Genomic DNA, 26,281 nt, shown 5'->3' with positions numbered 1-26,281 from the left:
CGGCAATTAGGATGCCACCCCCAGTGCTGTGGCTGCACTGTGTGCATTTGCATGCACAACATGGCAGGCACTGAGCTGTGCCTGCCACGTTGTGCATGCAAATGCTGGGGGGTACCATAGGTACCCCCCATGTACAACCCCCAACACCCCAATACCCTGGGGGCCCGCTAAGAGCCCCCGCAAGTGTTCTCCGCCTGGCTTTCCATGGCGGTGTCTCAGACATGGAAATCCCTGCACCGCGGCACATCATGATATGGATGGCGGTGTCTTCCAGCTACCACCACCATATCTGAGCCCATTTCCGCCCAGTCGCCTGTCCGACTGGCGGAAAAACGGCGGAAGATAATCCCATCCGCCGGGGTCCCCCGCCATACTAATGTGGCGGGGGGAATGAGATGCAGGTGGAGGAGAATGTCGGGGAAGATCGCCACCGCCATGCGGGCGGTGGCGCCCTGCCCGACATTCTAATAGACCCCTAAATTATTACTTGATATGATGGCTACTCTTGTTCTCTCCCAGGTCGTAGAAGGCCCTACTCATTCCTTAGGGAAAAGCCTTGATGGCATTTTTAAAAATAACCTTTCTTTGATGGAAATCAGTACTCTTCCACTTACACGGTTTGATCACAATGCCCTGAGGTTTGATTTAACCCTATCTCAACTCCCCCCCAAAAAGGTAAGTTCCCGTCTAAGGAGCATTATTCTAATCCTTGGCACAAGATTCAGTAAGACCAATTTAATCAGGTTCTATCCCTATATTTGCCCTCACAGAGGATATTAATGCTTCTGTACACAATTCTTCGCCTGGCGGACTTCAGCAGCCAACTCTTTGGCCCCTACAAAAGCATCCTCCATTAAGAGGTTATGGCCTCTTGGTCAACGGAGACTCTCGGAATTCAAAAACAAAAATGCAGAAGGCAGGATTGTAAATGGAGGAAGGATTACCTGGTGTCAGAAGAGGAAAATACAAACAAGAGCTGGACGGCTACAAAGCATTAATAGCAGGGGAAAAATCCAGACAAAATTTGCAAAGAATTCTGTAAAATAACTTTTTCAATCTGTAAAAACTCGACCTCTAAAACAGCAGAAAATTCCAGTCACAATAGTCAAACATTTTGCAATGCTGTTGCGGGCTTCTTTCAAAGTAAAGTATAATAAGTCTATGACAGGTTTTCCACCAACAGGGTTACATTCTTGAAGGAATCAGCTTCTTCTTTTCTCACATAGTTCGAGATTTTTCTCAAATTCAATGACCTGACCTCAGAGCTGGTCACATCTCTTACTAAATCTACTAAGTCTGGTTCCGCACGTGACTTCTGTCCCCCTTCAGTGGCCAAACAGGCACCTGAAATCATCGCTTCAAATCTTACATCTAACTTCCATCATATGTGTGCTACTGGATATTTAGCCATTAAGTGGAAGATAGCCTCAGTTTTGACCCTCATAAAAACTTTTTGTCTTAGCCCCTCTTACCCAAACAGTTATAGGTCCATTTCTTGCCTTCCTCTGCCAGCAAAGATTGTGGAGAAGATTATGAATTCTCAGCTGGCCACCTTTATACAGGACAACAATCTTCTAAACCCTATGCAGTATGGGTTCAGAAGTGGGCACAGTACTGAGACAGCCTTGATCAAGGCAATAGAGGAGACCAGAGATACTCTGGACCAGAGAGGTAAAGCTGCCCTTATCTTACTCAACCTATCAGCAGCTTTTGACACAGTCAATCATGAGCTGTTGATAGGCCGACTACCTAACATTGGCATTAGAGTAGTAGCCTTTGCACTCCTAAAATGCTTTCCTCTGATTCCTTCTCTCTTCCTTGTGGAGACCCGCAAGGCTCTTTGTTGAGCCCGACACTATTGAACGTGTATGTGTCTAATCTGGCCAAGTTGATCAGACAGTTTGAATTTCATGACAGGACCGGAGGCTAGCATTATGCATTAACTTTTATTGCCAGCTTCCACATAAAATTCCAGAACTGAAGAATGTCCATAACATATATAAACTCTGTCACAGCACCCATCTTCATCTTTTAATTGCTGCTCCTTGACAATAAGTATCATTTTACTGCTATGAAATGTATTTCTGAAGATGTATTTTGTTTAATATTTGTTAAGATATATTATGTGTTTTAAACATGAATAAACTGTATGTTAATGTTATTGTGTACTCTTTAACTTTGTTTGATGTGATGTTTGATTTTCAGGTTATTTTAGACCCAATTTACAGGTCATTATTGAGGTAGAGAGTTTTGGTAGGGGTATGGGTTAGTTAGTTAGTTGTGCGGTAAGAGTAAATTAGAGATTTAGTTATTTTTTAAGTAAAGAAGCGTTGCGCCGCGAGCGAATTGAATCTCCGTTTGTGCTCGCGGCCTAGAGGGAATCCCTGGGCGCGAGGGAGTATTTTCTTTCTAAGTGCGAAGGAGGCCTGCCTTTGAAGAAGGGAAATTTATTGAAAAAAGCCACCATAGTTGCGTTGTAATGCTACGTGTGTGGAGACGCATGGGTGCCATTTTGATTTTGTATTGCGCAGTAAGTTATTACTAGTGAGAGTTGCCGGCCATAATTGACAAACAGATGATTTTGACAGTAAGCTGAGGCGAGGCGCTCGTAGTCGGTAATTATTCTTTGACATGTGCTTTTTGGTTATAAGTGTAGGAGAGTAGGGTCTGTTTCCTATGGTCGCCCCAACTTTTTGCTGTGATTCTCTGGTTTTTCGACTTTAGTATGGCTGTGGGCCTGCTAATCAGACCCACAGCCCAGCTGTTCTCTCTCTAAATTGATACCATGTACTTTAGGTACATAACTGATTGGGTATTGGGTCACCTTTTTGAGCCCCTGTATAGTGTACCATAGGTACCCAGGGCATAGGTGCATCCAAGGCCTACCAGAGGCTGCAGCATGTATTATGCCACCCCTGGCTGGCCATCTAAACTGACACCACAGGCTGATCACTCAGCTTGGGTAAGGTGGTGTAATCACCCCTTACTTAGATATAGTATATCTATTTCTACCTTATATATAGACACATAGTAACCTATAAGTCACTCCTATGGTAGGCCTTAACAATCCAGGAGGCAGAGTGCTTGGTTTTATGTGAGAGGGTGCCCTAGCATGAGCTGAGCACCTCTGCAGCTTTCAGAACCATCTCCTTGTAGCTGTTCTATGATATAGCCATACCATATACTCTTAAGTGCATTATAATCCTCGCTGTTAATGCTAACTTTGGTTTGGCTTTATCAAAACATGTTGTGTAAGGTGTCAAACACTTTGGAATACTACCCTACCCGCCCACCAGTTCTGGTGGTGGGGGTAGCATTCCACCCTTCTAGAGGGAAAAGACTATTAGTTACTGCTTTACCCGGTTAAAGTTAAACATAGCCTCAGCATCGCAAAATGGATGCTGCTGCCACAGACACGAGTCTGACCTCCTGCTGCTGGGAGAAACTCCGGCAAGGGAGGCCTGGACAATAGGTTTCCTGTCCCCAGACAGCCTGGCAGGGCGGGTTGAATGGAAATATGCTTTTCCAGACACTGCCTGGGGCACACAAGGTGCTCCATGCATAGCCCAGTTCAAATCAGTTGCTGGGGCACTCCAGCCCCGCTCTGGTGTGAAACTGGACAAAGGGAAAGGGGTGTAAATACCCTCTTCCTAGGTCTACCCATAGGAGGGACCTAGAAGGTAATCCAGCCCCTAAAGTCTACAGACTTTAGATTATCCTGGAATGAAACTCTGATATGAAACTCTTGGACCTTCGACGTTCTATACCGACTAGAAGACTGAAGACATCTCCCTTGTGGTCAAGGAGTGACCACCCTGTGCAAACAGGCACCACCAGTAACTTGCCGGTTTGCTTTGTCGATGCTCCTGCTGGAACCCGAAGACTCAGCAACTCAGGAACTGGACTTCCAGACTTCTCTGACTCCGATCCACATCCAAAGCAAAGCTGAGACCTGTGGCCGACACGAGAGACGTGGGACCGGACAACCTTGCATTGTGCTAACTGCTTGACTCCCGAGGTACCCTCGCAGTTGTGCATTGGGGTATGAGAAGCCCCAGACCCGAGCGCCATTTGCCCCAAAGCTCAGCCCACCACACTCCACGAGTGCCGCGAAGGGCCTGCTCCTGCATTTCTGCTCGGCACGTCTTCCCGGTTGCTAGCACGCTGGCTAGTTAGCCCTCTAAAGACTTTTTTTTAATTTACACTGCTGGCCTGGTTGCTCCAGGCTTGCTCCAGCTTCCCTCCAAAGGAAAAGCTCCCCAGAACTTGCTGGTCTGACTTGAAGCCAATCTTCACTTCCTGCATGGGTTGCGTTTGCCAAGGCTTGTTGGGTCCAATCCGGATACCGATGCCACAGTCAACTACATCCTTCGTGGGGCAGCTCGAATCCAGCTCCTGGTCATCGTCGACTCGTCCTGGTCCTCGTGGCTTCAGAGACAAACTTCACCTCTTCACCTGAAATCTCCTCGACATCGCCTGGTTCCTTCCTGGTCACTGGCTAGTGACTCAGACTCTGTCCCCTCTGCTTTCAGATTCTACAGTTCCTCGATCCAGCCTTGGATTCACCCGGACACTTTTCCTCTGGTCGCCTGCAGCACTTCTTTGCAAATCTCCATCGAAAAATTGACGAAACCTGACACCAAAAGACGCCTTTGCACCCAGCTTCCTTGGGTGAGGTAACTTGAGTACTCTGGTGCTCCCGTGGGTATTGACTATCCAAGTGTCCTAGTCTAAAGTGGTTTTGTCGTAGTCCATCCGGAAGTGCCCTAAATTTATAACTTTGTAACTTTTACGTTCCTATTAAGTCAGTGTTAACTCGGGACTGTGTTTAGACACTGCACGCATCTCCCGTGGGTCTCCTACTTCCTAACCTTTGGTCGTTTAGTGTAGCCCCAGTGATTCCCTAGGCTCTAGGCCAATTCACTCTTTCTGTAGTGGCTCTTATACCACTATTGTAGTATATGTTTTGTGAGGCCCCTAGGGCAAAACTGTATTTGTGCAACGTATTGCATGCTATTTAAGTAACTTGTGATGTACTTCGATCTCTGACCTCATAAAGAGTTCAGAAGGGTTGTGTTAGAAATAAATACATATATATTTAATATATACCTTGTGTGGTGTCCTTTCATTTGGTATTCAAGGGATTATAATTGTTAAAACAAACACCTTCACATCCTCTTTGGAGTTTAGCCTAAGACTGCTGGTCCATGCTACCACTAGGATAGCTTGTCTATAAGGTTGACTTTACAACCACCATCAATAAGGGTCGTTTAGACTGGTGCAAGGTACCCACTAGAATAGTGGACATCAAATGCCAGGCTAACTTCTCACAATAAGGAAGCAGGTTTTCAAATAGAAAGGAATAAGGTTAGGATTTGGAATAATAGGTGAATAGAGGAAGAAAGTTAATTAATATAGGAGGAAATATATATATAAAAAAGAGTTTAATTTATTAAATTAATTGGAGTAAGTTTAATGATCGAGTGCTTAATCTTCTGGTACTGCTGATGATAATCTAAGGTAGATTTTGCAGGAGAAAATGAAAACTTTTGTGAGGGAAGTTTTAGAAAGTGTGTTAAAAAAGAAAAGAAGGGCAGTGGATTGCTCTGAAGAAGAATATTGGTCAATGGTGGAGGGAGAGGGAGGTGATGTAAGAGGTTATGGTAAAAGAGCAAGAAAGGAAAAGAATATTGAAGTGGGGATTATATTTTTGAAGAAATATTAAGGTGAGCCTTGCCCCACGAATGAGGAGGGTGTCCCAAGCGGCACAAAAGATGGTGTCCACAGCGCACAAAGGATGGTGAAAAGCATCTAGAGGATCTCCCAAATCAGGAGTTTGATGAGGAAACAGATGAGTTTGTTCTTGACGATTACTTAGATGGTGATTGGGATTTGGATATGGACAAAATAGAAAAAGAGAGAAAAGAGAAAGGGATTGTTAAAGATCCTCAGGGTGAGGATATGTTCAGTCCGGAGATGTTTTGCCACTCTTGAAGTGAATACTGGTGGCCCTTGCCTCATGTAGCAAATGTTTTAAAGCTATGGATATTTTTTTAAAATTTATTTTAAGAGTTTTCTATATCGCGAACATGACCCTTGAGTATCAGAGCGCTTTACATTACATGAGGTAATTATAGACCAGCATTATTATAGTAAACTTTCACAGTATTATGAGGTAGGTACATATACAGCAATATGACAATATCAATTAAATTTATACAAAAAATATATATATAGAGTATGACATAGGTCTAGTATGTAGCTAAATATAATGTGTAACAGAATCGATCTATCCTAAGTGTCTATTTCCTGTGCATATTTCAGTTCCAGTCCTTGATCATGTATTCTATAGTCCCGAGCCTTGCCTTATGGAAGGAACTTACTCGTTAGGAAGATCTTAGTTTCCCTCTTAAAGGATGCTGTGGCTTGAATCTTTCTAATATTTGGAGAAAGTGAATTCCAAATTCTGGGGGCTGCTCCTGAGAAAGCTCTCTCGTAAGTTTTCTTCTTCCGGAAGATGGCTGGTCTCAATTCCAGCTCCTTTGCACTCCTGGCCGGTCTGTTTCCTCCAGATAGTTTAATTTTCTGAGCAAGGTAACTAGGTGTATTTTAGTGGAGCGCTTTGTGGGTTATGCTTGCCATTTTTAAGCTGGATTCTGGCTTCGTAAGGTAGCCAGTTTAATGCTTTCAGGTGTGGTGATTTATGGTCAAATTTCCTCGATCCGGTGATCAGTCTTGCAGCTGCATTGAGACATGCCTTCAGTGGTGCTGTTGAAATTTTTGGTAGACCTGCTAGCGTTGTACATCCATATTCAATCCTCGCGATAACTAGTGATTGAACTGCCAATTTGAGATCCGCCTTAGATATGAATGGTTTCACTTTTCTAAAGTAGTTCAGATGATAGCGGGCGCTTTTTGCTATTGAATTGAGGTGGCCTTTCATGTCTAGGTTCTCATCTAGTGTGATTCCTAGTGATTTCGCTGAGCCAACTAGGGTAGGGGTGCAGTTTAATGCTGTGATCATATTGGACCATTCCTTCACTTCTGTGTGTTTCTTTGGTGGTGAGATTAGTAAGAATTCAGTTTTTTGTGCGTTTAGTTTCAGATGATTGTCCGTTAGCCATTGTAATGACATTTTTAAGGCCTCATTCATTCTCTTGATGTCTTCCATGGATGTGATCTAGATGTAAATCTGCGTGTCATCCGCGTACATGTGATAGGATATTTTAGACTTTCGAAGGATTTCTGTGAGAGGTTCGATGTAAAGGTTAAACAGTGATGGCGATAATGTAGAACCTTGTAAAAGGAGGCAAGAGCTGTTATGAGGGCTGAGTGCTCACGTCCAGTTGTGGACTAAATGGCCTGCTTGACACCGGATCTGGATCCGGTTTTGATAAGCTTCCTATTTAAGATGGAGCGTGACCGCAGAAAAGGGTTAGAAAGAGAACTTAAGCAGTGCCAAGATCATTTGTTGGATGTTTTGGGGCCATTGGCTCGTATTTTGGACATGGCTGTGGAAGCCAAGATGAAGGGTGTTCAAATGGATAATGTGCTCTTGAGGGATTGGGCGCAAAGAGCAATATGTTTTCTAGGTAATGCGAATGCTGCATTATCAGCATAGAGAAGAAAATAAATCTTAATGAGAATTAGTCCTAAGTTGAGGGACTATGCTAAAAAAGAACCTTCTGAAGACCCAAAGGGTTATCTTTTCGGTGAAGGATTGGTGAAAAGGGTTGGACAACATGTTTCAACCCTCAACAGTTTAGATAAGGCTCAATCTTCTTTAAGAAGGGTCTTTGGAAGAGGAGTTTTTGACCAGGCTGTGGCAAGAGCCCGTTTCCCTAGCCGATCTTTCAGAAGGGCTCAGTACCAGTCGCAGGGACGTGCTGTGTTCCGGAGTTCCCCATATACTGCCATCATGGTGCCTGGCTGCAAGAGTGCGGTGTGAGACAGTGTCGAAGGTTGCAGAGAGGTCTAGTAGGATGAGGCTGCAGTGTGGCCCTGGTCGAGTAGCATGCGGATGTCATCAGTGGCGGTGATGAGAGCGATCTCAGTGCTGTGGTTGCTGCGAAATCCAGACTGGGTTGGTTCGAGGATGGCGTCCTCTTTGATGAAGGTGGTCATTTGGCTGTTGATGATTCTCTCTGTGACTTTGGCTGCGAAGGGAAGGAGAGAGATGGGCAGGTAGTTCTTCAGGTTTGTCGGGTCGGCCGAGGGTTTCTTGAGGAGGGGCTTCACCTCTGTCTACTTCCAGTCATTGGGGAAGATGCCCGATTAGAGGGAGGCGTTGATGGTCCGGCCCAGTTTGGTTGCTATGGCGGTGGCGGCTCTCTGGTAGATGTGCGGTGGGCAGGTGTCTGTGGGAGCTCCTGATTGGGTGTTCTTCATGGTTGTGGTGGTGTCTTCAGTGGTGGCAGGTTTCCAAGTGGTGATGGTCAGCTTTTTGTCGGTGGTGGAGAGTGGGTTGGTGTCCTGAGTTTGTTCGCTGAAGTTGTCGTAGAGGGCCTTGATTTTTAGGTGGAAGGAGGAGCTGAGCTTGTTGCAGAGGTCCTGAGATGGTGTGACTTCCGTAGCTTCGCTGGGGGGTTTGGTGAACTGCTGTATGACGTTGAATAGTTCTTTTGTGTTACTTGCGTTGGTGTGGATTTTGTTCTTGATAAAGGTCCGTTGGTGGTATTCATTCATGGCATTCCTGTGGTTGTTCTGGTCTTTGGTGGTTTTGCCGTTCTGCCAGAGTTTCCCGAGGCGTCTGCAGGAGCGCCTGGCTTCTTGGAGGTTGGTGGTGAACCAGCCAGCCTTCACGGGGCGTTATTTGATGGGGTGGCAGAGGGGTGCTAGCTTGTCAGCACAGCTGGCGATCCTGTGGTATATTTCTTTGGCTGCGGAGTTGGCATCGGGCGTGGCCGAAGGGGGTCGTGGAGGAGGGTGGTGTTGAGGTGTTCTTCTGTGATCTTGCTCCAGTTCCTTTGTGGTAGGTGCGGGCGGGTTTGGGTGCGGTGGTGGTGTTGAAGGTGAAGTGTATGCAGTGGTAGTCTGTCCAGAGGGGCTGTGTGGTGTGGCTGAAGTGGATGTTTGTCCCTCCTGCGAAGATGGGGTCGAGGGTCTGTGGGTGGGGGTGGTGACGAGCTGCTTCAGTCAGAGGTTGGTGAGGTTGTCCAGGAGGGTGGTGGAGTCGGGGGTCATTGCGGTTGTCGAGGTGGAAGTTCAGGTCTCCAATGAGAATGTAGTCCGTGGAGGTGATGGCGTGGGATGCAATGAGGTTGGCAATGGTGGCGGCGGAAGAGGCACAGGGTCCGAGGTGTTTGTAGACTAGGGTCCCGTGCAGCATGGTTCTGGGGCTGGTTTGGATCTGGAAGTGGAGGTGCTCTGTGTTAGAGAGGGGGTAGCTCATGCTGGAGGTGGAGAGTCGGGGGGAGCTCTTGTGTGTGATGGCGAGTCCTCCTCCTGGGCAATGGGGTAGGTCCTTCCTTTAGATCTTGTATCCGTTGGGAATGGCGGTGGTGATGTCGGGGTTGAGGTGGCCTTGGTCCATGTTTCCGTGAAGAAGATGACATCTGGCGAGAGGGAGCACATGTTGAGGAGGATGCATATCAATGCTTCAGTGGTGCAGGAGTCCGGTATGGATTCATCTGTCGTGAGGGGGCTGTTGATGGTGAAGGTTTGCGGCAGTGTAGGCAGGAAAACTGGCCATGGGTGGTGTTCGTCATCGAATTCTGGCAGTTATTGTTTCTTCTGGAGTTGAGTGTGAGGAGGGGGCTGGAGTTGTAGCAGTGGGGGGTTGTAGATCCAGGGTTCCTTGTGCTGGCCATGGTTGGGTCACTGACGAGCGCAGGCGGGCTTGCCTTTGGCGTGCCTGCTGCGCGTCCATGCGGCGGCGCTATTAAGTAGGGGAGGGGGTGACAAGTGCAGCTGGGAGGCGGAAAGCGAGAACCGGCATGGGGGAGGGGCCACAGGGGCATCAGCGGTGGGGAGGGCACAGAGGCAGAAACGGGCACAGGAGAGACAGAGGAATAGAGAAAGGCACAAGGCAGACACGGGCACAAGAGGGACAGAAAAAACTGAAGGGGCACAAAGACAGACACGGGCACAGAAAAATAAACAGCTAGGTGGTACCAAGACAAACAGAGACAACAACTGCCAGCAGAAGAGCAAGGCTCTCCCCCTGGACCACCAGGGTTGAGGCACAGGCAGGAGCCTTCAGGTGGAGGAGGGCATCAACGCCTACCTGGGCACTTGACAGCAGAGCTGCGGGGAATAGAAAAAGGCACAAGCCAGACACGGGCACCAGAGGGACAGAAAACACAGAATGGGCACAAAGACAGACATGGGCCCAGAGAAATAAACAGCTAGCGGAAGATTGCGATGGTTTGTGAGGAATTGGGAGAATCTAACCAACAAAGCACCCATTCAATAGGCACGGGCATCAACAGTTATGAATATCTCATGGCCCTCAACATAAGCTAGTAGTACTGGTGCTGTACTAATGTTTTGATTGATTAGCTCAAAGTTTTCTTGGCAAACTGACATCCATAACAATACTGCAGCTTCTTTTAATATTCCCCTGAAACACTCACTGTGAGATCAAAAAGATTATTGATAAACTTCAAGTAAAATTCACACAGACCAATAAGTGAAATTAACAGATTTTTATCAACAGGATTTGGACCATTGACAATACCATCCACAATACTTCGCTTATGCTTCAAATCTTCCCCTGAGAGCACATGACCTATATCCTCAATCTCATTCACACAAAATATATATGTATATATATACATTTGTCCTCCCTAATGGTAACTTCATTGGTTTGTAAAATTGATAACACTCTCTCTATGGTACTATCATGTGCTTCTTGTGTATGAGTTTAGAAAACTATTTGGACTGACCCACAGCTGTGAACAAATCTTCAATGCTTGGTAAAGGATAATTCTCCACCCAGATGGCATTATTAAGAGATGTAAGAATAATACATTAACACAATTCACCCGATCTCTTCTTGGCTAAAACAATAGGTTAAAACCATAAAGTGGCATCTACAGGTTCAATAATGCCATCATTTTGCATTATTTTTCAAATGTGAGCCAATACACATCTTATACTATGTGGTACATTGTGAAGTCTATGTTTGATCATACAAACTGTTGATGCCCGTGCCTATAGAATGGGTGCTTCGTTGTCCCAGTTGGCTGGAGGTAAGGATGTTACAATTGGGTTTGCTTCCAGAAGAATGAATAAAGTGGGAACAAGATATTCTGTGATAGAAAAAGAAATGTTGGCATGTGTGTGAGGCATGGAGAAATTCAAGCCATATTTGTGGGGAAGGAAGTTTTGTTTAAGAGCAGATCACAGACCTTTGGTGGATATTCTTTCTGAAGATCATGTATTTTGTTTGGACATAGAGTTATGATGTGATGCTCTCAAGAAGGGTGATGTGCTGAGACAGGTTATGAAGTTTGGAACTATTGGCTGGCCAAAAGAGAAGTCCATTGATACAGTGTTGCAAACTTTTTACAAGGTAGCAGATGAATTGTCTATTGAGAATAGCTTGTTGGTAAGGGAGGACAAATTGGTTACTCCAGAGTATTTTAGTCAGAGAATGCTGGAGTCTGAACATTCAGGTAATTTAGATATGACTCCTACTAAACGTAGAGTTAGATAGGATTTCTGGTGGGCTGGTGTGGATCGGGATGTGGATATATTGACGAGAGGGAGTGTGCAATGTTGTTATAGTGACAAACATCTGGTTACATCTGCACTTCCTCCTGTTCCTGTTTTCTGCCCAGAAAAGGTGTGGCTGAAGGTTCCAGTTGATTATTTGGCCCCTTTCATGTGTTACCAGGTAACATGAAATATTTTATTGTGTTGGTAAACCATCTTTCCAGAAGGGTGGAACCCAAAGGTGTATCTGAGCCTAAAATCAAAGCAGTAATCAATTGTTTCAAGAAGTGTTTAGCGAGGATGGTGTGCCTGGAGAACTTTTAATAGACAATGGTGTTTATGCGCACCCTTATATCGCCCCCAGTCAAATGGAAAGATGATAAGGTTCAACGGGGTGCTAGTGGAATGTATTTAAAGCACTATCAAGTCCAAAGTTGATAATGGCTGTTAATTAATGTGCTTGTATATAAATGTCATGTAGGACAAACCATTTCTTTTGTGAATAATATTGTTGATGTATATATTTTCACTCCCTTTCCGCCCTCATTTAACCCTCACTTTGCACACACGTCCTTCCTTTCTCCCTTCTACACATTCGGGGCACTTTTGTATACCTATGTTCCAGATGTTTTGCTGTATTTTGAGCATTCAGGTTGATGTTCAATATGAATAAATAATATTGAGCTGAATTTTACAGCACACGTGATTTAATGGATGCTGCTGCATAAATAATTGTGCTCTTTCAAATTGTCCCACTGGGACTGTCTATCTTTTGTACAGGCCAGGTTGTGGCCAAGGTTTCAAAATATCTTGTGCATGTGGGAAGTCAGGACATTTTGGAATGGTTTGTGAACTCCGAGGTTGCTTGTACTGTGCAGGCTTTTAACGAGGTGTGTTCAGTGCTTAATTTGTAAAATTTGAAGTGCAGGTGCTCAAATGTTTGTCGGAGGCCACACCCACTTTTCTCTTGCTCCACCCACTTCCTCCATTGGCTCCACCCACATCTTCAACTGGCAATGCTAAAAGTCTGGAAAAGCACAAATTCAGAATCTAAAACATAACAGCATTGTTAGTGGCTCTCTCAAATAAAAATTGATTTCTATCCAAATGAACCCTTTTTGCAAGATTAGGATAGTGAAAGATTGGGCAAAAAAACATATAGCTCTAATATATAACTTGTAGTTTCCTTGCAGCTCTTTGATGACAGGTAATAGGTTGCTGTTTTTTGTTAAGATTTTAATTTACTAACTGCAAGTAACAAAAGGATCTCTCTGACAGAAGCAGTAACACACTGACCTATTTTACATTATATGCACTTTTTGATCTGCATGGTAAACGTTCTTTGCCGCAGGCACATTAACCCTCTGTAATACCTTACAAGCAACCAAAACTTCCCCTAGACAAAACTCCTGTCTCTTTCCAGGAAGACGATTAGTCACCAGAGTTATATTGGCATTTTAATTGATGCCTGATATTTCTAGAGGCCAGGAACTCGGCAGCAGGTGCATTTAAAACAAGAATATACTGGCAAACTGAGGTCCCCACAGTGTTACATGGAAGAATGCAACAGAGGTTGAAAGAGTGAAACAGAGCTTGGGTGAGGGATCTGTATTACAAGGAAGAGTGAAACAGAGCCTGGGTGAGGGGGCCATTTTAAAAGGACAAGAAAAGAGTTAAAGAGAGCTTAGGTGAGGGATCTGTATTACAAGGAAGAGTGAAACAAAGGTTAAGCATGGGATCTTTGTTACAAGGAAGACTGAAACAGACCTTGGGTGAGGGATTTGTCTTACAGGGAAGAGTGAAAAGAGATTGGGTGAGAGAGGTCTGTGTTACATGGAGTAAAGCAAAATTGACAGATTTTTAAATAATTTAATAGAGAAAAGGCATGGCTCGGGAATAAAGGCTTTTGGAAATACATAATGGTGCAAAAACAAAGGCGAGGACTTGGGGTCCTGGAAACACGTTGTATGATGAACCAATAGCCATCAGTAGTAAAAAAGAAGTTGTGTGCACTTGTTGGCCCAGAAGCAGTGGAGGCAGAGTACCCTTGTCAAACCTGGAACATGGATTTATGAATGGAAGCACTGGTGTCTTATTCATGGACAGAACAGGTAATCCGGTATCACTGCAAAGGGTCAGAGGTGCAGGTGCATTGTACAGATTCCTGAATAAATATTGGTATATATGACCATGAGAATATTGGCATGTACAGAACATTATGAGAAAGTGCTCAGTGTGTGCACCCAACAAAGAGCCACGTTAGTTGGTTTGGCAAGCAATTGGCATGGGCCATGTCACCGCCACCCATGAGCAGCAACAGCATGATCATGGTGGCAATGCTACAGTACTGTACTGCAGCTGCTACTGTTACAGTAACAGAGCGATCAGTGCAATCACAAGTTACTTTTCGGGCTGGGCTGGGCGGCCGGCCCGGGACACACACACTGACTGAGTACACAGCCTGCAGCCTTAGTTACTTATGCAGTAATTTATTTCTGCCACTTTGTGCACCCATTGCCAACAGCTGCTGGCCTTATTCGCCCTTATTCCTGTCCATGACAATGAAAAATCTTCATGAATGGACTCAGTGCCATGAGAGCAGTGTCCTTCCCCGGTGTAGAACCTCACCCCAAAGTAGCCTGCGCAGCTTTATTTCAACTGATTAAGCCTGCTGCCAGGCCCTTCCTCACCTGGTGGCTGGCGCTGTTACTGGCAGCACTGGCCATAACTTACTGCTGGCAGCGGCTACGGGCTACTCCTCAACGTCGGTCAACCACGGCAAGCCACCAATGCACACGGCTTGCACCTCAACAACTTTGTCCAGCCTGGCCGCTGACGATTGCGCTTGCTCACTTTCACACTTACTTACTTTCAATTACATAGTGAACGCTGCCTGCCTGCTGATCGGATTTTGAACTACTACTGAACGGCCGTTGATGACTCAGTGGTGGGGGCCGTGCAGGTATGCTGGGGTGAGGCAATGCAGCGAAAGCGCTCGCATTGCAATCTAAAAAGTCTGGTCACGCTGCCTAACGTGCACAGCCCTAACCCCCCAGATTTGTACAGGCTGGAACCAAAATCCAGCCGGGGCCGGCCCACAACATCAAACTAAGGGCGCCCGCGGCCGCCATGCAATCATCATCAATCAGCATATCAACTGGTGATCATAATGTCAGACAGATATTAAGATTCAATCATTCATTCTTTTAATCTCTCCATACTGCTCCGGCTCTCAGCTGGCGTGCCCGCAACACACTGTTTCTCTTCTTGACTGTGGGACCAGGGACCCGGAACACGGGACCAGTAACTTGAGTGGGATTGTGGCAGCCAGTCTGACTCGCTCGGACACTGCTCTGTGCACTGCCTTAGGCTGCTGCGCAGATTCATTAACTGATTAGGCCACGGCGCCTGACAGGCCCTGCCTCACCTGGTACTCCTTAGGTTGCTGCGCAGGCGCTTTATTTTTTTTACTGATGTTTATTAGGCCTACTTGAGGCAAAGTAAAACACCCAGGCAAATAAATGGAGGACAATCTGGCAGGGTAAAATTATAGCAAGATAAAGTTCGATAAAGAAGAACAGAACACAGGAGAAAGAGCAATAACAACAACACACTATGATAGCATATGGAATTTAATTATAAAAAGATTTTTGATATAAACATATTCAAATTTACATAAAAATGTTTTTGAAAGTTCATTAAAACAAAGACAGGTTTTTCAATCAAAATGATACACAATATTCCGGGAAATGTTAGACTATTGATAATTCCCAGAATTGATTGAAGGAACTTAAGTCTGTCAACGCGTTTCGACACATACAATGTGTCTTCATCAGGACAATTTCAGCATACTTCTAAAATTAAACAAATAATAATTTAGATCACTCTTTCTTGTATTCAATACAATACAATAATCGATTAACATGATTGTACTCTATTCCTTTTGCCAGATATTTGATAATTCAACATGCTAGAACCGCTTAAGAAGAAACCTATACATTAAATAAATACTATTTACATTATTTACAGTCGGATTATACAATATATCAGCTAATATTGACATATAAGATCCAAGATAAACAGCAGTAAGAATGAAGACATAAGTAAGGAGAATAGAGACAGAAAGTTACTGGTGTTAGAATCTTTTCTAAATTTTAATCCGAATACTCAATTTTTCTGGAGATTGATTTAAATGGTCTATAAAGGTGCCAGATCTTTTTGTACTTGTTGGCTATTGTTTCTGGTTATCTTCGGTCATAATGGAACCTTATTGTTTAGCTCTTGGAAAGGTTAGCGTTGAGCCTAGACTCCTTATTCCTAATAATCTTAGATGCAAGTATTCAATTTAGCTTACCTTTAAACATGAAGAGACAATGTTTCAAAAATGTTATGTTCAAATGCATAAGTAAAATTAGTGCCTGTTTTGATTTGAAAATCTAAAGAGAAGTGGGAAGAGAGGGGGGATAGAGAAAACAGACACAACCATTACTTTTTACTCAGAAGTAAATGGAAATCATTTGTTAGGAGATGAAAATATCTTCATCTTATTTTCTTCTCATGTAGCTATTCGCTTGTTCACATATAGATTAAATGTTCCCAATAAATTGTACGTCTATGTATTAGACATACAAAATAATAAAAGCAAAAATAAATCTATATAATGGACAAAGGAATACAGCGTCATGGCTATCTAATTGATGATTAAGGACAATTCTGGTAACTAGATGTTTAAGCATACAAGTCCTATTGGGATCTTAAATGTAAAATTTCACTTCAACATCTCTGGCATTCATGTATACCTGTTGACGTCCTACATAGTGTTTTGTAACGAATCTTCTATTAAAACACGTACGGTGAAGGTAGTTTCTGAAATACGCCCGGCGTTATCTTACAATCTATTAAAAGGAAAATAATGTACCTATAAATAGTTTGGAAAATAAGTCCAAGTCTCCAACTTCGATATCTAGGAAATATCAGGGGATTTACCTTTTGTTTATAAACAGATTTATTTATTGCGGTAAGGTATTACGATCCACGCTGCCCGTTTGATTTCCGTATGGTGTAATTTGCCTGAGGCCCTGCCGTTGTTACTTGATCAAGTCACTCGGTTCTTAAAGGTAACTTGATCCATTTCGAGAATAATGGAAATTAGAATACGGTGTATTGACCTAGATTTTTAAATACAATATCGTTCTTTTAAATATTCAGGACAGCGGAATTACGATCCACGCTGCCCTTTTGTTTTCCGTATGGTGTAACTAACCTGAAGCCCTGCCGTTGTTACTTGATCAAGTCACTCGGTTCTTAAAGGTAACTTGATCCATTTCGAGAATAATGGAAATTAAAATACGATGTTATGACCAATGTTCCCTCTAATTTTTTTCCTCTGTGTGCGGCAGTGTGGGGTCTCTGTGCGCTGCAGCCATGGTTATGTGCGCCAGGAACCAGACCGTGCGTGTGGGTGCGGCGCAAAATATCACTCCAAACTCATGCTTAAACAAGTGAAAAGACTGCATTTTCACACATAAATCGGCACGTTAAGGGTCTTATGGCAGGTTTGCAATTTAGACACACACCATTACATGAATTGGTTATACAGGCAAGTACACTTCGGGTTTAGAAAAGCACAAGGCTCCAATGATAGTACCATTATAAGATTTTACTGCTGTAGATGTAATGTTACTTGTTGTATTGTATATCTGGATGCACAGATGGAAAGAAGCAACAAAATACCAGCCAGGTGGCACACTAGGCTAAGCAGAGAGATTTCTAACTTGCGTGATATCTAAAAGAAATGTAGCATGTCCAAAAGAACGACGTGTACTTTGCATGTTGTTCAATTGGACTTTGGTCAGCCAACTTCAACTAGGCACAAGCCAGGCCGTCTTTAACACTGGTGGAGCCCTGTGTGACAATGTTTGTTGGCGCCCCCCAATGGCCACCTTTACCATGGATTTCCTCACTAGCACCCTTTAATAGCGGCCCTCAAGTCTACAGAACCACTGGCTCTCTGATTAATTTAGTATTATAGCACCATTCATACCAGAGTAGGGTGTCAGAGCACTTTACATAATACACACATTGCACAGACACAATCATAGGTGTGTAAATCAGTGTATTGGAAGTGTTACATCAGACAAGACTACAAGGTGTAGTGTAGGAGTCATTGATACTAGTAGGCAATATAGTTTAACAATGCTTATTCTGGAAAAGTACGAATTCAGAATTCAAAATGTGCCCCCATGTGTTAGAGCATGGGTACTCATAGTACGGCCCGCGGGCCGGTGGTGGCCCGGCAAGCCTTCCCTGGCAGCCCGCCGACCTTGCACACTTCATACCAGTGTTTGAATTTTTTTTTTTTTAGAGTGTCTGCAAACTAAGTTACAGCAGCGCGACTCCTAGACTCTGCTGCTCTGTGGAGGCCGGCCGGGCGATTCCTGCCTTAGTTGGAGTGGAGCTGCAGGGGCGCTAAGAGGTGAACAACACAGCCTCATTAACATGCTAATGGTCTTTTAAAGACCTGTTAATGTGCTCAGTGTGGCTACGTGTGTGTGTGTGTGCTCCAAAGCTGTCTCAGCCCGGGCTGACACAGAGGCAGGGTGAGAAAAGAGGGAGAGGGAAAGAAAAGGAGACTAAGTGAGGAAGGGAAAGGGAGAACGGGTGAGGAAGTAAGAGAGGGAAGGAGGGAAAGGGAGGGTGGAAGCAGGGCTCAAGTCAAGGTTCCACGTGGGTGGACAGCGTCCCCCCCACTTATTTTACCGGGAGCTCGATAACTGGAGCACAAGGAGCAGCACATTCAATATTTGGCCTCTCTGGGGTGAGATTGGAGCTCATTCAGAACGCTGCTCACGCACTGGCTTCTCTGATGCAATCGCATCTAAGGGGCGACCAAGAGGAGGCAATGAATCTGAAGGTGCAAGCCACCTTTCGTGACATCACTTCTTGTTGTGACGTCAGCGTCCCCCCACTTCTTTTTTTAGGACTTGTGCCCTGGGTGGAAGGGAAAGGGAGGGTAAGGGGGGGAAAGGGAGTCACAGAGAGGGAGTGAGGGAGGGGAAGGGAGATCGGGTGAGGGAATGAGAGAGGGAAAGGGTAGGGGGGAAAGGGAGGGAGGAAGGGAAAGGGAGGGGGAGGGAGGGAAAGGGAGTGACAGTGAGGGAGGGAAAGGAAGACCGGGTGAGGGAGGGAAAGGGAGACCGAGTGAGGGAGGGAAAGGGAGATAGAGTGAGGGAGGGAAAGGGAGTCACAGAGTGAGGGAGTAAGGGAGTAAGGGAGTAAGGGAGGGAGAGGGAGACCGAGCGAGGGAGGGAAAGGGAGACAGTGAGGGAGTGAGGGAGGGAAAGGGAGACGGAGAGAGGAAGGGAAAGGGAGACAGAGTGAGGGAGGGAAAGGGAGACAGAGCGAGGGAGGGAAAGGGAGACAGAGTGAGGGTGTGAGAGAGGGAAATGGATGCAGGGAAAGGGAGGGAGGGTAAGGGATGGAGGGAAAGGGAGGGAGAGAAAGGGAGTGACAGAGTGAGGGAGGGAAAGGGAGACAGAGTGAGGGAGTGAGGTAGGAAAAGAGAGACAGAGTGAGGGCGGGAAAGGGAGACAGAGTGAATGAGGGAGTGAGAGAGGGAAAGGGAGGGAGAGAAAGGAAGGGAGGGAAAGGGAGTAACAGAGTGAGGGAGTACGAGAGGGAAAGGGAGGGAGGGAAAGGAAGGGAGTGACAGAGTGAGGGAGGGAAAGGGAGACAGAGTGAAGGAGTGAGCAGGGAAAGGGAGACAGAGGGAGGGAGACAGAGGGAGCGGGACAGAGAAAAGGAGAGTGAGAGGGAGGGAGGGAGACAGAGAGAGAAAGAGAGCAAGAGAGAGAGATGTGTGTTTGCCGGGTCTGGTGGCTCAGTGCATGAAGGTGTCCGCTGCAGGGACCAGTGATCAACCTCATGGTCAGTTTTATTGCTCTAGCCCCTCCCCCTCCCCCACTGACCCCACCCCCACTGGTGCGGCCCTCGGACACAATTCACAGTGTAAATTTGGCCCCCGAGAGAAAGTTTGTGAGTACCCATGTGTTAGAGGTTCCCTTAAAAACAAGAATTGTTTTTTTTTACCCAAATAAACCCTTTTGGAAAGATTAGGATAATAAAAGACTGGGCAATAAAACATATTGCTCTAACATAATACTTGCAGTTAACACGCAGCTGTTTGATGACAGTTAATCAGGGGTGTGGAATTTTCCAAATAATCTAGTTGTCCAAGGGACAAAATGCCACTGGGATCTACATGTCCTGTAAAAACCACTTGTCCTTATTTGCAGCTGCATGAGAAATCATATTAAATCATATGTTAACTAATGCAGAGCCTGCAAATGGGACATTATTCTGGCAGGCGCCAATACAATAATAAGGCAATCATTGTAGTTTTCAGAATGAAAACCAAGGTTTCTGCTAGAGGTAAATCTGGTGCCTCCCTGTGACCCCGTCACTCGCCTTAGTCATTCTCTGCTCTGCTCGGAGCGCGGCTGAAGTTGCAAAGTTAAACAATATGTGGCTCACTGTGACAGTGCTCCTTGTACTCTGTTAGAAAGCGCCCTTCCGTACCACATAAGCACACACCCACAGTTAACTTTATGCCAATGTCGATCACAGGATTTCACTACATGCGCTTTCCTTTCCTTGCACCTCCACCTTCGCTTTCTATGTCTGAGGTTTTTAAACAGCTACTGTATGCGCTCTTCCTTCTCCCTTAAGTGCAGCTCTGCCTCACTTTATTGTGCCGGTAAATACAAAGCTGATTGCAGCCAAAACACAACTACCCCTAGAGATACCTCCTTGGTGGTGGAATTGGCGAGCCTTTCGTGACCATCATCAGCAAAAATACGGACTTCTAGCGTGACTTCTAATCCCGGTCACAAAGAGCTTTATGGCTTCGGCATCAGCACAGTGACGGGGCGAATTTTACTTTAGCTTTTCAAAAACACATGTATTTTAACCCCGCATTCAGATAAGTCTGAAGTCCTGGCACTGATGTGGTGCAAGATGTGTGCCATGCCCATGCCGCCCGCCATGAACTTTGAAGGGAACAGTTCTCCTGAGGCGCCGCTGCAGCTTAAAAGAAAACACACACTTTGGGCTAAATTAAGCCCTATAAATAGGCACTGGTCAATTGAGCATTTTCGCACACAAATGGGAAAGATATCGCCCTTTTGTGAGGGAAATTGCTCAATCTGTGTCACACGTCTGGTGTGAAAGGGAGTTTTAATCCACTCTGCACACCAATGTAAACGTGCGCAGTTAGCAATTAGTGGCGATAAAAGCCTGAACTTTCGGCAGCCACACTGATGCCGCATTAGACACGGTCAGTCAGCAGGCAAGCAAGTTCTATTTCAATATTTCAGAGCAATCTGCATGCAAGCTCAGCAAAATAACACTCTAGCAGTGCTATGATGGGCACCATAGTGCTTATTTTACCTGAATCTATAATTGCCTTGCTCACGGCGGTCCCGAAGTTCAAAGGCTTGCTGAGACTGAGTGACGTTTCACTCCCCAGCCAATCACTGGCTAGAGCACAGTGAAGTCATGAGCTGCTAGCCAATCAGATGCCTCCAAAGTCTTCAAAGGCTCTCTGCAAGCTTTTATGACTGGCTGTGAGCCCCAGAGTGCCCACAGCCTGTTTTGTTTACGTGATTTAATGTCTACTTGTCCGTCTGACAAAATAGAGATTAAATCTTCTTGCCCAATGATAAAAACAACATGGCTCGGGCGCCGGGCAATATGATTCCCCCACCCGTTAATAGCTCAATGCTCTATATTAGGATTTTGACTTACAAACCACAAGTAACAAAATGAGCTCTCTTACAGAAGTAGTAACCCACCGACCTATTTACATTTATTCACTTTGTTTTCAGCATGGCACATGTTCTTAGCAGGAGACATTTTAACCCACTGTGCGACCTTTGGATGTGTCAAAACTTCCACTAGACAAACCTCTATCTCTTTCCAGCAAGACTAATAATCACCAGAGTTCTCTAGACATTTTAATTGATGCCTTAAAATAGCTGGAGGCCAGGAACATGCACGGCATCCAACTCTTCACACGAGGACAACACCCTCATTATATGTATAGTCAGCTGCATGCAGCAAAGCCTCGCAGCGGCCTTCGTCCATCTCCATGCACAGCTCACAATCTGGCAGCCAACTACTGCTCTGTATAACTTTTAGGAGGCTTGGCTGCAGCAAGCCCAAAAGCACGGTGTGCTTTACACGTAGCTGCCAATGTTTCAGATTGCTTGTGTGTGACATTTTCATAATTACAGTGTAATTATGAGTGACCTATAAATAAAAGTAATTACAGCTATCTGAGGGGTGTAATGTCTCATATTTATGTTTCCATCATCTTCATTGCTTGATTTTGCTTGAAAGTGCCACTCTCATTTGGTGAAATATCACTCAAGATTACATAGAAATTATAAAAATGTCCCCCATAGCAATCTTAAACCTTAGCAGCTATGGCCTCTGTCTCGCCCGAGCTGTCAGCTGAGCAGAGCGCACATGCATCTTCCCGAGCCTGCCACAACAGAGACCTGTACCACTAGCGAGGAGGGGCTGGTGAGGTGATATGATTGAAAATGGCGGCAAAATAGAGGCGGGAGACATCGCCTAATCCCGTCTTTTCTTTTGCTGAATTTGTTTTATAATGGGCTGTGGCTGCGGGCTGTTTGTGGCCCTTTGTGAAAACATTTGTTAATTGCAGCGCCGTCATGCACTGCAATTAACAAACATTTTCACAATGGCTCACAATCAGCCCCTGACCGCGCTCCCTTAAGAGAAGACATTTAGCAAGTCCAAAAGCATGACTTTTCGTGCTTTTGGACTTGCTAAATATCTTCTCCTAACGGAGCGCGTTTGGGGGCTGATTGTGAGCCATTGTGAAAATGTTTGTTAATTGCAGCGCATGACGGCGCTGCAATTAACAAATGTTTTCACAAAGGGCCACAAACAGCCCGCAGCCACAGCCCATTAGTGCGGAGCTTCTTCAATCTATGTTCTTTCCCCCCAACGGAATTGCCGTTTTCGCGCCGCTCGCGTTTTAAACGCGGTGGCGCGAAAGCACTCACAGGATGTGTGCACGCTTTCCTCGGGACTCTGCGCGCTCGGGGATCAGCAAGGTGCGCGCGTGCGCATGCGCGCGCGTTATAGGGAACACTGGTTATGACCTAGATTTTTAAATATAATATCGTTCTTCTAAATATTTTCCTTTAGGGTGTGATGAATAGTATTGGGGTTTTCTTACCCGCGAATAGTACCGTATTCGGAGGGAATGCTGCAAGCATCTGTTTATGAACAAAAGGTAAATCCCCCGATATTTCCTAGATATCGAAGTTGGAGACTTGGACTTATTTTCCAAACTATTTATAGGACCATTATTTTCCTTTTAATAGATTGCAAGATAACGCCGGGCGTATTTCAGAAACTACCTTCACTGTACGTGTTTTAATAGAAGATTCGTTACAAAACACTACGTAGGACGTCAACAGGTATACATGAATGCCAGAAATGTTGAAGTGAAATTTAACATTTAAGATCCCTATAGGACTTGTATGCTCAAACATCTGGTTACCAGAATTGTCCTTAATCATCAATTAGATAGCCATGACGCTGTATTCCTTTGTCCATTATATAGATTTATTTTTGCTTTTATTTTTTTGTATGTCTAATGCATAGACGTACAATTTATTGGGAACATTTTATCTATATGTGAACAAACGAATAGCCACATGAGTAGAAGATATTTTCATCTCCCAACAAATGATTTCCATTTACTTCTGAGTAAAAAGTAATGGTTGTGTCTGTTTTCTCTATCCCCCCCTCTCTACCCCCTTCGCTTTAGATTTTCAAGTCAAAACAGGCACTACTTTTACTTATGAATTTGAACATAAAATTTTTGAAACATTGTCTCTTCATGTTTAAAGGTAAGCTAATTTGAATACTTGCATCTAATATTTTTAGGAATAAGGAGTCTAGGCTCGACGCTAACCTTTCCAAGAGCTAAACAAAAAGGTTCCATTATGACCGAAGATAACCAGAAACAATAGCCAACAAGTACAAAAAGATCTGGCACCTTTATAGACCATTTAAATCAATCTCCAGAAAAATGGAGTATTCGGATTAAAATTTAGAAAAGATTCTAGCACCAGTAACTTTCTGTCTCTATTCTCCTTACTTATGTCTTCATTCTTACTGCTGTTTATCTTGGATCTTATATGTCAATATTAGCTGATATACTGTATAATCCGACTGCAAATAATGTAAATAGTATTTATTTAATGTATAGGTTTCTTCTTAAGCGGTTCTAGCATGTTGAATTATCAAATATCTGGCAAAAAGAATAGAACACAATCATGTTAATCCATTATTGTATTGTATTGAACACAAGAAAGAGTGATCTAAATTATTATTTGTTTAATTTTAGAAGTATGCTGAAATTGTCCTGATGAAGACACATTGTATGTGTCGAAACGCGTTGACAGACTTCAGTTCCTTCAATCAATTCTGGGAATTATCAATAGTCTAACATTTCCCGGAATATTGTGTATCATTTTGATTGAAAAACCTGTCTTTGTTTTAATGAACTTTTAAAAAACATTGTTATGTAAATTTGAATATGTTTATATCAAAAATCTTTTTATAATTAAATTCCATATGCTATCATAGTGTGTTGTTGTTATTGCTCTTTCTCCTGTGTTCTGTTCTTCTTTATCGAACTTTATCTTGCTATAATTTTACCCTGCCAGATTGTCCTCCATTTGTTTGCCTGGGTGTTTTACTTTGCCTCAAATTCCTTTACCCTGACTCAGGAAATTTATCCTATTCAGGGGGTCCCTGTTTTTTCTTTAGTTGATTAGGCCTACCACCAGGCCTTGCCTCACCTGGTGTCGTCTACTCCTCAAGGCTCGCCTCAATGCCGCCAATGCCGCCAGATCGCCGCCTCGCTGTCAGAGACTTTGAACCGCGGCGGCCATAATTGAACCACAATAGGTGCCGGTACTGAGTGAGGTGAGCCGTGCGGGTATGCTGGGGCGTGACAAGGCAGCAAATGCGCGCACAATCTGAAAAACTCTGCGCCTGCTGCCTCACACAGCCCCAACCCCCACAGAAGTCCAAAAAACAGCTCTGCCCCGCCCAACTCAGTGTCCCGCCCACTGGATCGGCACCACTGAGCCGCAGCCGCTGGGCCGGCATTGCCACTGCATTGAGCAACAAGATTTGAGTCACTAACTGAGAAAGTAAGATCTTGAATAAAATCGGAGTGAGAAACAACTAACAACACAACAGTACGTAATCACTGCTCTGTAACAGTAACCGCAGCACTTAACGGTAGGGCAGAACTCACTCTGTTCCTCTAATTAGTATCCAATCTATTAGGTCCACTAAATACTTGTAGACCCGGCCCTGATAATTAAGTGACGATGCTAAGCACCGGCAAGCACCGGCACAAATTAAGCACTGGGTGTGTTACTCATAATGCGTGCATTAGCAATAAATCATTGTACAGCTAAATACTTTCATCAAAAAAGAGAAGTATTTTATTTATACTGCTCTCCACACAAACGTAAAATAGGATATCACCAAACAATCACACAGTTCACCCCTGAGTGTTTCTTTGGGGTTCCCTGTCCCATTTACTCCTTACGTTACTGATTGTGGTTATTCCCCACTCATCATTGCTAACACCAAGGGTATTGCCCACTAGTAGTCCGAGTCTCAAGAGTTCACGAGGACTCTAACTTAAAAATAGTGTCCCAGCAGTACTGCGTTAATTTAGCAGTAAGTTTCTCCTCGGTTGACAGGCCCAAAACCTTTCTTATTCGTACTGGCAGGTGTGAAGTGTTCGAAGTTCCTGAGTGCGTCTTGTCTTCGGGTGCTCGCAGTGGCTGCAGCTGAGTTTTGGTGAGTCTGCCCTGAAGTGACCGGAGACTCGTTGCAGCTCCTCCTGCAGGGGTAAGTGTCCATTTTGCCTCCCGGTTGGGGGTGGCTGCGACAATACTGAGTTCAGTCTCTTCCCTAAGTGATGAGGCACAGGTGCTCCCATGGCATACTCAATTTTCTGTGTGGTGGGAGGGCACAATAGGTTTCAGCTCTTGGTGCTCCAGGTGACCATCTATGGCATATTGGGTCACTGCAACTCACAGTACAGAGCACCTGCTCATTCTTCATGAGGCCTCTCCTGGCATACAGAGTTACTGTCTGCTACTGCACAAATCTACTGCCCTTACCGCATATCACTCATTTCCACAGTTGCCCCTCCTGGCATATGGGGTCACTACCTGCTAGCACACAAGACTTTGACCCTTACTGCACTTCATTGTTCTTCATGGTGGCTGCTCCTCACACATGGGGTCGCCGACGCTGCACTATTCACGTTTTTTTGGCCTGAACAACGCAACACAGCACATTGCTCAATTCATGGCAGCCCTCGTCTGCGAGGAGTGGGGGGGGGGGGGGGGGGGTCGCAACTTTGTCCTGCACTGGGCAGAATCCCGATCGGTGCACCAGTTGTTTCTTCACACCTCGCACAGTGAGTCTACTCAAAGGGGCTTTCCACTGGACTTTGATCCTTCCAATGCTCTCCTCTTCCTCACAGGGT

Source organism: Lissotriton vulgaris, chromosome 5 (assembly GCF_964263255.1).
Source record: "Lissotriton vulgaris chromosome 5, aLisVul1.2, whole genome shotgun sequence".
Lineage (NCBI taxonomy): Eukaryota > Metazoa > Chordata > Amphibia > Caudata > Salamandridae > Lissotriton > Lissotriton vulgaris.
Note: the sequence above shows the minus strand (reverse complement) of the source record.